The following is a 12069-nucleotide window of genomic DNA, read 5'->3' as shown; positions in this document are numbered from 1 at the left end:
AGTCTTTAAGTTAAGTGATAGCCACACAGAAGGGGATGATTACGGTGTACTTTTTTATTTACGGTAGTTACTGTTAAATGCAAATATCATTACTGACACAATGAACGTACCATTTGTACCGTATCTTACAGAATGCGCCATCCAATGGTTCAAATGGCCCTGAGAACTATGGGACTTAACATCTGAGGTTATCAGTCCCCTAGAACTTAGAACTACGTAAACCTAACTAACCTAAGGACATCACACACATCCATGCCCGACGGAGGATTCGAACCTGCGACCGTAGCAGTTGCGCGGTTCCGGACTGAAGCGCCTAGAACTGCTCGGCCACCATGGCCGGCAATGTGCCATCAACCTCAATTCAAACAAGACCTCGGCGATCAAGATTCTGATGCACCCTGACAAATAGCTCTCGTGTGTGTCGAATCACATCACAGGCAGCTACGATTCTGGCGTTTAATTCCTACTCCTTATCAACTGGGGTCTCATACACAGGTGACTTTAGACATCCCCATGGGAAATAATCAGTGGGATTTAGGTCAGTTGAACTCACAGGTCATGGAATGGGAACTTCCTTTTCAATCCAGCGACCAGCTCGTTCTTCTCGTTTCCTTGCAGGAAATAAAGAATGTACATGTAAATAAATAGCACAGTATGTTTAAACTTTTATTCATGTTAACTGTAAACAAGCTGGAAAACAGTAATGGTAGACAAAGCGATAGACAAGTTTACTCCCATATCTTATTAAGCTGGTTTCTCCGACCCCAGGTTGTTCATTGGAGTGTTCTGAATGTCCTGAAGTGCTGCTCATGTCATAGTCTCAGGACGCTCTCGAAGTACATCGTAGGGACCAATGCTGCTGTTTTCGGCTTTCATCGTGGTTTCCTCTGTGGGCTTAGTATGTATTAAGGGTGGAGTTCTCTTTTCCTAAGTTGGACCTATCAGGACGGCGTTCTCGGGACCTGGATTGTTTCTCTGCAAGTGTGTTTTCCAACGATGCTGCTAGTGGTGTGACTACATAAGGGAAACAGACAAGCGACCTCAGGCAGCAGCTGTGTCAAGCCTCTGTACCACTGCCTACGTATTTCGTTGTTAAGGGGGGGGGGGGGGGATCAGGACGTCAAACGGGACGACTCGGAGCAGGAGAGACACCACGGGAAATTTTAATTTCCACTGTCTATACTTTTAAAAATAAATTCATTAAACTTTGTCAGAATTACCAGAAAGCATTCAGGATTTACACTTATAGTGGTGGAAGTTCAAAAATATAAGAAAATAATTTTTTTTTACATTTGTATTTCACGTTTTTTTACACTTACCATTAGCTGCATTTGTTGCTATAGGTACACTTTTCTTCATAAGTAAGGGAGATTTTTCGATAAATTTTGCACAGCATACAAACCATACTCACAGGTGTATGAAACTCTAGAATTTTCCAAATATATCAAAAACTGTGGTAAAAATTGAGATAATTAACTGTAATATTTGAGTTTTTTCTAAACACAAAGTTTAAAATGTAACAGCACATTCATTTTTTCATAAATTAAATAATTTCTAGAGTTTCATTCACCTGTAAGTATGGTTTGTATGCTGCGCAAAATTCATCGAAGAATGTCTCTTACTTATGAAGAAACTTGTACCTATAGCAACAAACGCAGCCAATAGAAGTGAAAAAATGATGAAAATTCACATGTAAAAAATTTATTTTGTTATTTTTTTGAACTTCCACTGTTATTATTGTGAATCCTGAATCCTTCCTGGTCATGCTGCCAAAGTTTTATGAATTTATTCGTAAAAGTATACACAGTGGAAATTAAAATGTCCTGTGGTGTCTCTCCTGCTCCAAGACGGCCCGTTTGACGTCCTACCCCCCCCTTAATAAATTTGTTAAAACAGTGTAAGTTCCCACTCTGTGTTTCAGTACTAGGTTACGTCCAAATTTATCTCCCGCTCTTTAAAAGGTGTACATATTACCAAAGCTATGTACCCAAAAACTGTTATCCGACTTAAAATCGTATGTTAACCTGTAACTAAACGTAACCTAATTTGAATCTAACTGTAACTAGTCTGAATACGATTTGTCTTTGTTTTAAATGCGCAACTGAAGTAAAACAATCATCTGGCCCTAATCAAAATTTCCACTTACCTCGCTTCTTGACAACATTGTTGCAAATTTCTTGAAAGCACAACAACAAAAACGAAGCAGGCAGCGGCTAAGCTATATTTCTATTTTTAAATAAAATTTCTAAACAAAATTCAAGTTATTGTACACCACAAGGTGCAATGTGGTAATGTGTAATGATAAGCTTTCTATAAACAGTGGGATGGGAAGAATAACTATTTCTATGAAAATCCAAGACAACGATGTTAGAGTGAAGTATCTGTTCAAAAGGACAGAATAAAACTACGCGTGATATTAAACGTAGCATTGGTCTGAACAATACTGCGCTTAACAAATTGAACCATTAATTAAAAATGGTGCAATGTTAACAGAGGAGGAAGTGGGATGGTCCTTTTCTCAGTTCTGAGCAAGTGAACGAAGTTAACTAGCTGACAAAGAAAATCGCCCTTCAATATAGACATGGTATTCTTTCTTGCTCTTCTTTACAATAGATCTTTCTTCATTTGAGAGATACAAACATAAGTCATCGCAGCAGTACTGAGTACTTTCATCACCTACCACATTTCTGCATCTGCATATACATAGATACTCCGCAATCCACCGTACGATGCGTGGCGGAGCGTACCCTGCACCAATACTATCCATTTCCCTTCCTGTTCTATATAGAGCGACTCTATATGCCTCCGTATGACCCTTAATTTCTCGTATCAGACTGTACAGAGGGAAAGACTGTGCCACAACAAGACCAAAGATTCCTTAAGAGTAACATAACTTGCCCTCTCTGTCTCTCTCTCTCTCTTAACAGTAACATAATTACATAATTTGCTCTCTCTCTCTCTCTTAACAGTAACATAATTTGCTCTCCCTCTCTCTCTCTCTCTCTCTCTCTCTCTCTCTGAGATGCACGTCGATAACTTACAAAAATCAAAACATGTCCACCTTATTGTTTTCCCTGTGTCACCGTGAGTGATACTTCATCATTTTATTTTGGAGCCATCTTGGATCATCGCCGTGGGCTGAGGCAAGATTTTATTACTTACATAACGTATGGACATTTTGAAGTCCAAATCGGTTACACATCGCCTCATAGAGAGATAACCTTCTGCATCTACATCTACATCTACATGGATACTCTGCAAATCACATTTAAGTGCCTGGCAGAGGGTTCATAGAACCACCGTTACAATTCTCTATTATTCCAATCTCGCACAGCGCGCGGGAAGAATGAACACCTAGATCTTTTCGTACGAGCTCTGATTTCCCTTATTTTATCGTGGTGATCGTTCCAACCTATGTAGGTCGGCGTCAAAAAAATATTTTCGCATTCGGAGGAGAAAGTAGGTGATTGGAATTTCGTGAGAAGATTCCGTCGCAACGAAAAACACCTTTCTTTTAATGATTTCCAGCCCAAATCCTGTATCATTTCTGTGACACTCTCTCCCATATTTCGCGATAATACAAGACGTGCTGCCTTTCTTTTAACTTTATCGATGTACTCCGTCAGTGCTACCTGGTAAGGATCCCACACCACGCAGCAGTATTCTAAAAGAGGACGGACAAGCATAGTGTAGGCAGTCTCCTTAGCAGGTATGTTCCTTTTTCTAAGTTTCATGCCAATAAAACGCAGCCTTTGGTTAGCCTTCCCCACAACATTTTCTATGTCTTCCTTCCAATTTAAGTTGTTCGTAATTGTAATACCAACGTGTTTAGTTGAATTTACGGCTTTTAGATTAGACTGATTTATCGTGTAACCGAAGTTTAACGAGTTCCTTTTAGCACATGTGGATGACCTCACACTTTTCATTATTTAGCGTCAACTCCCATTTTTCCACCATACTGATATCTTTCCTAAATCGTTTTGCAGTTTGTTTTGATCTTCTGGTGACTAACAGTCGATAAACGACAGCGTCATCTGCAAACAACCGAAGTCTGGTCAGATTGTCTCCCAAATAATTTATATAGATAAGGAAAAGCAAGGGGCCTATAACACTACCTTTGGGAAAGCCTGAAACACTTCAGTTTTACTCGATGACTTTCCGTCAGTTACTACGAACTGTGACCTCTCTGACAGGAAATCGCAAATCCAGTCACATAACTGAGACGATATTCCATAAGCACGCAATTTTACTGCGAGCCACTTGTATGGTACAGTGTCAAAAGCCTTCCGGAAATCCAGGAATACGGAATCGATCAGTAATCCCTTGTCAATAGCACTCAATACTTCATTTCAATAAAGAGCTAGTTGTGTTTCACAGGAACGAAGCTTTCTAAGCCCATGTTGACTGTATGTCAATAGATAGTTTTCTTCGAGGTAATTCATAATGATGGAACGCAATATATGTTCTAAAATCCTGCTGCATATCGACGTTAACGACATGGGCCTGTAATTTAGTGGTTTACTCCTACTACCCTTCTTGAATATTGGTGTGACCTGTGCAATTTTCCAGTCTTTGGGTACGGATCTTTCGTAGAGCGAACGGTTGTATATGATTGTTAAGTATGGAGCTAATGCTTCAGCATACTCCGAAAGAAACCAAATTGGTATACAGTCTGGACCAGAAGATATGCTTATATTAAGGGATTTGAGTTGCTTCACTACTCCGAGGATATTTACTTCTACTTTACTCATGTTAGCAGCTATTCTCGATTCTAATTCTGGAATATTTACTTCGTCTTCTTTTGTGAAGGCATTTCGGAAGGCTGTGTTTAGTAAATCAGCTTTGGCAGCACTGTCTTCGATATTATCTCCACTGTTATCGCGCAGAGAAGCATTGATTGTTTCTTACCGCTAACATACTTCACATACGACCAGAATCTCTTTCGATTTTCTGCCAGGTTTGGAGACAAAGTTTCATTGTGGAAACTCTTATAGGCGTCTCGCGTTGAACTCTGCGCCAAGTTTCTAGGTTCTGTAAAGGATCGCCAATCTTGGGGATTTTGCGACTGTTTGAATCTGGCATGTTTGTTTCGTTGTTTCTGCAACAGTGTTTTAACCCGTTTTGTGTACCAAGGAGGATCAGCTCCGCCGTTTGTTAGTTTACTTGGTATAAACCTCTCAATTGCTGCCGATACTATTTCTTTGAATTTAAGCCACATCTGGTCTACACTTACATTTTTAATTTTGAATTAGTGGAGATTGTCTCTCAGGAAGGCGTCAAGTGAATTTTTATCTGGTTTCTTGAATAGGTATATTTTTCGCTTATTTGTCGAGTATTTGTATTTCTGAGGGAGAGGCGTATTGTTTCGATCTCTTGTATCATTCGATTCCCATATTATTCATCTTTACCTGAAACTGTGTGCAAACTCTTAATGTTAATACCCACTCTGCTCTTATAATACATTCATTAATAAACGAAATATTAATTATAAACCCAGGCTTGTACAACACTGAGCAAAACTACACTGCTCGCACACCTTCCGCCGCAGTCAAGCCGACCTGTTACGATCTTAACAGCGCGTCATAGAATTTGGCAGTCATGTATTGTCTTGCTTATTTAATAAGGATTCAGTATAAATGCCTGTTGAATGTCATTTGGTTTATAGATGCGTTGCATGTTCTCCGAACCGACCCAAAAGTCTTTCGTCTTGCATAATACTAATCGTCCCATTCCAAATCCTTTTTAGCCTTATCCCTGTAATCCTGTAATCATATGTTACATTGTTATTTCCCTTTGTTATAGTCATTACCTTAAATTAGTGAAGTTTCCATTCATTACATATGTTGGAAATTTTGATCATATCTTTTTGTAGTTCCTTACGATCGTTCGATGAGGAGAGTTTCATCTACGGAACAGCATCGTCAGCGTAGATTCTCACAGCCCTCTTCCTGAAATAGTTGAAGTGCTCGAACTAGCGAAAGTCCTTAGCAAAATCCGCGAGAACTCCAACCCTGCACGGGGAGCCTCGACGCGGTACTGCGCCAGAACAATGCTACGCCGCATAGCGCCGCTGGCAGACGTCTTAGCAGAAAGTTTGCGTCGGAGCTCTGCATGCTGAGGAGGTGCAGGGGCGCCGAAACGGCGCGCGGCCTGTCCGCAATATATTTACCTGGGGTTTTGTTATGTATTAATTAAAACTTTGCGGCGGCGGAAGGCCGCGAGGCGGGCGCCGCCTGGCGAAGACCAAGTTGCGCCCGGCATCCGACTGCGCGGCGAGCGGGCGCCGCCCCAAATTGTTGCCGAAAGAAATTACGGCGGCGCTCCGGCGGGCGGCGGGCGGCTGCGGCTCGGGACCGGGTAGCGTGGGCGGCGGACAGGTGGGTCGCGGAACTCCGTTTAATTTAGCGCGCCGCTAATCCGCGCCCTATATCACGTGGCCCGTGTTTACACGGCAATGAATAGCGCGCCTTGTCGCCGCCGTGGCGGGATTACCGCCGACGGGGCGTCTTCCCACACCGCGGCTCCGTCCCCACCCCGGTCCCCCCCAGAGGGGCTTCTGCCAGGGTGAGGAATGCTCGAGGAACCACCACTAGCCCGCTGGTGGGGCCCTGTAGGAATGCGACACATTACACATTAATAGCCAGACACCTGTCGAATGTCGTCTGGAGACGTCCATGGGATGGCCAACTGTGCAAGTTACCTTTCTTAAGCTCAACCGTTCTCAAAGGCTTCTAAGAAAATTATTTTAAACAATTACACTACTGGCCATTAAAATTGCTACACCAAGACGAAATGCAGGTGATAAACTGGTATTCATTGGACAAATATATTATACTACAACTGACATGTGATTACATTTTCACGCAATTTGGGTGCATACATCCTGAGAATTCAGTACCCAGAACAACCACCTCTGGCAGTAATAACGGCCTTGATATGCCTGGGCATTGAGTAAAACAGAGCTTGGATGTCGTGTACAGGTACAGCTGCCCATGCAGTTTCAACACGATATCACAGTTCATCAAGAGCAGTGACTGGCGCATTGCGACGAGCCAGTTGCTCGTCCACCATTGACCAGACGTTTCCAGTTGGTGAAAGATCTGGAGAATGTGCCGGCCAGGGCAGCAGTCGAACATTTTTTGTGCCGTCAATTGGTACACCGGGTGTACGCCAGTATGGCGATGACGAATACACGCTTCCAATGTGCGTTCACCGCGATGTCAGCAAACACGAATGCGATCATCGTGATGCTGTAAACAGAACCGGGATCCATCCGAAAAAATGACGTTTTGCCATTCGTGCATCCAGGTTCGTCGTTGAGTACACCATCGTAGCCGCTCCTGTCTGTGATGCAGCCTCAAGGGTAACAGCAGCCAAGGTCTCCGAGCTGATAGTCATTGCTGCTGCAAACGTCGTCGAACTGTTCCGCAGATGGTTGTTGTCTTGCAAACGTCCCCATCTGTGGACTCAGGGATCGAGACGTAGCTGCACGATCCATTACAGCAATGGGGATAATATGCCTGTCATCTCGACTGCTCGTGATACGAGGCCATTGGGATCCAGCACGGCATTCGGTATTACGCTCCTGAACCCACCGATTCCACATCCTGCTAACAGTCATTGGATCTCGACCAACGCGTGCAGCGATGTCGCGATACAATAAACCTCAATCGCGATAGGCTACAATCCGACCTTTATAAAAGTCGTAAGCGTGATGGTACGCATTTCTCCTCCTTACACGAGGCATCACAGCAACGTTTCACCAGGCAACGCCGGTCAACTGCTGTTTGTCTATTACAAAATCGGCTGGAAACTTTCCTCACGTCAGCACGTTGTAGGTGTCGCCACCGGCGCCAGCCTTGTTTGAATGTTCTGAAAAAGCTAATAATTAGCTTATCACAGCATGTTCTTCCTGTCGGTTAAATTTCGCGTCTGTAGCACGTCATCTTCGTGATGTAGCAATTGTAATGGCCAGTAGTGTAGTTCAGAAGACCATTTGAAATGCAGCTGGCTATGGGAACGTACTTGACCAGTTTGCAACAAATAATCCTGAGCAAAAAGGCAGCATCATGACGGATACAGGGATTAGTAAACCGCAAAAAAACATATAAAAGTCCTTTCGATGCCTTCCTAAGTGACAGTCTCCAGTCCTTCCAATCTGACTATGTAAGCGTAGACCAGATGTGGTTAAAATTAAAAGAAGTACTATTGATTGCAATTGAGAGGTACGTATCAAATAAATTAATAAGAGATGGTACTGATCCCCCATGGTGCACAAAGAAAGTCAGAAAACTATTGCAGAAGCAACGAAAAAAGTATGCAAAATTTGAAAAACCCAAAGATTAGTTGTTTGACGGAAGCTCTAGATTTAGGCCAACACTTCATTGCGAGATCCTTTCAATAGCTTCCACAACGAAACTTTGTCTCGAAATCTGACAGAAAATCCAAAGATATTCTGGTCATCAGTGAAGTACAACAGCGGAAAGGGGTAATCAATACCTTCACGGCTCGGTAACAATGCTGATGTTGGGGATGATAGTGCGACTAAAGCAGAGTTACTGAACACAGTTTTCCAAAATCCCTTCACCAAAGCAGACGAAATAAATATTGTACAATTAGAAACAAGAACAACTGATGACATGAGTAACTTAGAAGTAGATGCCCTCTGTGTAGCTAAACAATTTAAATCATTTAATAAAGATAGGACGTCCACCCCAGACTGTATACCAGACACGTCCCTTTCGGAATATGCTGATACAATAGCTACATTCTTAGTAATCAAATACAACCGTTCACTCATCGAAAGGGTCGTACCTAAAGACTGGAAGTTTTACAAGTCATACCACACCAATGATCAAGAAAGGAAATAGGAGTAATCCGGTAAATACAGACCCATATCACTAACGCCAATTTGCCGGTGGATTTTTGAATTTATACTGTGTTCAAACATTGTGATTTACTTCGACGGGAACCATTTGTTGGCAACGAGGCAACATGAACTTATCTCGTTCGAAATATCAAGTAGCTCTTAGTTATCACGAAGTATGAGTGGTGTCGACAGTGGATGTCAAATTGACTCCATATCTTTAGATTGCCAGAATGCTTTTGATATTGTTCCTCACAAGTGACTCCTATTCAAATTCGCGTCTATGGAGTATCGTCTAAGTTCTGCGACTGTATTCGTGATATCCTGTCAGGAAGTATACAGTTCGCAGTAACTGATGGAAAGTCATCGAGTAAAGCAGATATAATATCTGATGTTTACTAAGGAAGTGTTATAGGACCTCTGGTGTTCCTTATCTAAAAAAAAGGATATAGGAGATAATCTGGGCAGCCCTCTTAGATTGCTTGCAGATGATGCTGTCATTTACTGTTTTAAAAAGTTATCAGGTAACCAGAACAAATTGCAAAACGATTTATACAAGATATCTGTAAGGTGCGAAAAGTGGAAATTGTCTCTAAATAATGAGAAATGCGAAATCATCCACATGGATATTAAAAGGAATCCGCCAAATTTCTGCTACAGGATAAACACATACAAATCTAGAAGCGGTAAATTCAACTACGTACTTTGGGATTACAATCACGAATAACTTAAAATGGAACTATCACTTAGATAACATTACGGGGAAAGCAAACGAAAAACTGCTATTTAACGGCAGCGCACTTACAAAATGCAACGTGTATTCTAAAGAGACTGCATTGCACTCTGCTTGTTCGCCTTCTTCTGGAGTACTGCAATGCGTGTGTGCGATCCGCATCAGACAGAATCGACAGAGTACATCAAAAAGGTTCAAAGAAAGGTACCATCGCGAAAGAGGGGAGAGTGTTCCACAGATATGATACGTGACTTGGTGTGCAGTCATTGAAACAAAGACATCTTTCCTTCCGGCAGGACCTTCTCATAAAATTTAAACAATCATCTTCCTCATCAGTGTGAAAATATTTTGTCGGCGTCCACCGACATATAGAAGAATGATCATCGTAACAAAGCAAGAAAAGGTCAAGTACTTGTCTCTTCTGCGCTCTTGTAGAGAGTGGAATGCTAGAGAAACAGCTTCAAGGTGTCTCTATAAACCCTTTGCCAGGCATTTAATTGTGAACTCAGAGTAATCATGTAGACGTAGAGAGAAGAATTATATTAGATAATCTCAAACTGTGGGCACTAAAGTTCACCAAAAACTTAAGTTCGTTTGTTGATTTGACCCAAGCGAATGATCACAAGGGGCCTAATTAAAAATCCCCTGATGGAACTATTTTAATCTGCTTATTTATCATAACTGAGATCCTAGACCATGATCTGGATGTTTGAAAAATGCTCTGCTATTCCAGAGCCACCAACAAAACTGGTGAATTAAAATTGACAAGTCTGTGGAAGGATTTATTGTTTGATTGTTTGTAGCTTCATGCGGCGATTTAAAAACCGCATATTAAACAAAAATATAAGTAATATATCCTCTAGCGATAAATATTTTTGTGCTGTTATACTGAAGAACTGTCCGTGAGAAGATATTAGATAAAGTGCAACATACGGTGTAGTGTTAACTATTGTTTCATAGTAAGAATTATTTAAAGTAAGGCTACAATATGTTTATTTGCTGCACGAACGTCATCCAGATCGGACGAGTGCTAACGATTGTTCTTCTCACTGTATAGAAAACTCACGTCGGCAGATTTAACTTTCAGCTGGTAAGCGACCGTCCATCACAAGACGAAGCCCGAAATTACGCAAATTCTCCTATGATGATTGTGACTATAAAGTGAAAAAAAAACAAATAACGTATCACTGACTGAAGATTGTCAGTGTTGTAATGTTCTCGTTCTGACAACGATAATGTTAACATGTATGTTGTTGCTTAAGTGCAGTACTGGAATCAATTCATCGCTGTTGGATGAACAAAGTATAAGTGACTGTGAAGATAAAAAGTACCACTTGAGTTATACAGATTTCCTGGAGCATTTAGGACGAAATCTATTTTCAATTGTGTTTTGATGGATGTTTGGTCAACTGCTTACTTACTTTGAAAGAAGTATTTAAAAAGAAATTGGCGAGAAGTGGTTTGAAATGGATCACAGACTTGTATATGTTTCCAAAGCACTAACTGTCATTTTACAAGGTCAAGTGATTCGTTAACCCTGTGGTTGCAGAACATGTACTCTCTGAATTCAATGCTTTCCTTCTTGCCCAATGCTATTACCTGTGCTGAAAGACAGCATTCTGGCCACTATGAACAACTTATCATGCAGTTTTAAGAAACGTATTTGGTGAAGAAATTGGATTTTTGCATATCATACAATTTCACATTCACTCGGTAAAGGACTGAATTTCATTTCGTTTTTTATCATAGTTATTGTTCTGCATCAAATTACGTTAAGCATTGCACCATATTTTAAAGAGATTGCAGAAGGTAAAAATAAATTGCATAGACTTTGCGTACAGTTGATTTTAGCTTATACATATTTTAGCTCATACACTGCTACCTCTGAAATGAAGATAAGATATTTACATTTTACTGAAAACTGAAAGCAGAATATCGTCTCACTTCGTTCTCGAGATACCGATTTTTATATCTGGTGCATTGTCAAGCGCAGTGTGCCCAATTCTGTAGATGCAGACTTAGTAGTTGCTATGAAATACTTGCCTGATTTAAAAAAAAAAAACTGTTTCGTTAAAATATTTGACTTTTGAATATTTTGCAGCCTGGTATCTTCGCTTGCTACAGCACTGAATTTCTTTTCCTTATTCGTCATAGTTGCCGTGTTAAATCAAAGTAGGTAAAGTTTTGCACGAAATTTGAAAGAGTTAGCAGGGGTGACAATGCATTCTGCAGACTTTGCAAATGGTTGTTTTTAGCTCATACGTTGCCGCATAGGAAATGTAATACTAACTTTATTAATACATAATTGGTATTATTTACTCCATTGTCACTAAAGTCACTGAGATTACTTTAATACTGTAAGTCTTATTAAAATTGTTATTTCTTAGGTAACTATAATACTGAAAAGGTACTGCATGTAGGAATCGCTGGTCTGATGTAAGAGGACGCCTGATGACCTTATTCAGATAAG

This window comes from Schistocerca gregaria, chromosome 6 (genome assembly GCF_023897955.1).
Source record: "Schistocerca gregaria isolate iqSchGreg1 chromosome 6, iqSchGreg1.2, whole genome shotgun sequence".
Taxonomy (NCBI): domain Eukaryota; kingdom Metazoa; phylum Arthropoda; class Insecta; order Orthoptera; family Acrididae; genus Schistocerca; species Schistocerca gregaria.
This window is presented reverse-complemented; position numbering follows the sequence as displayed.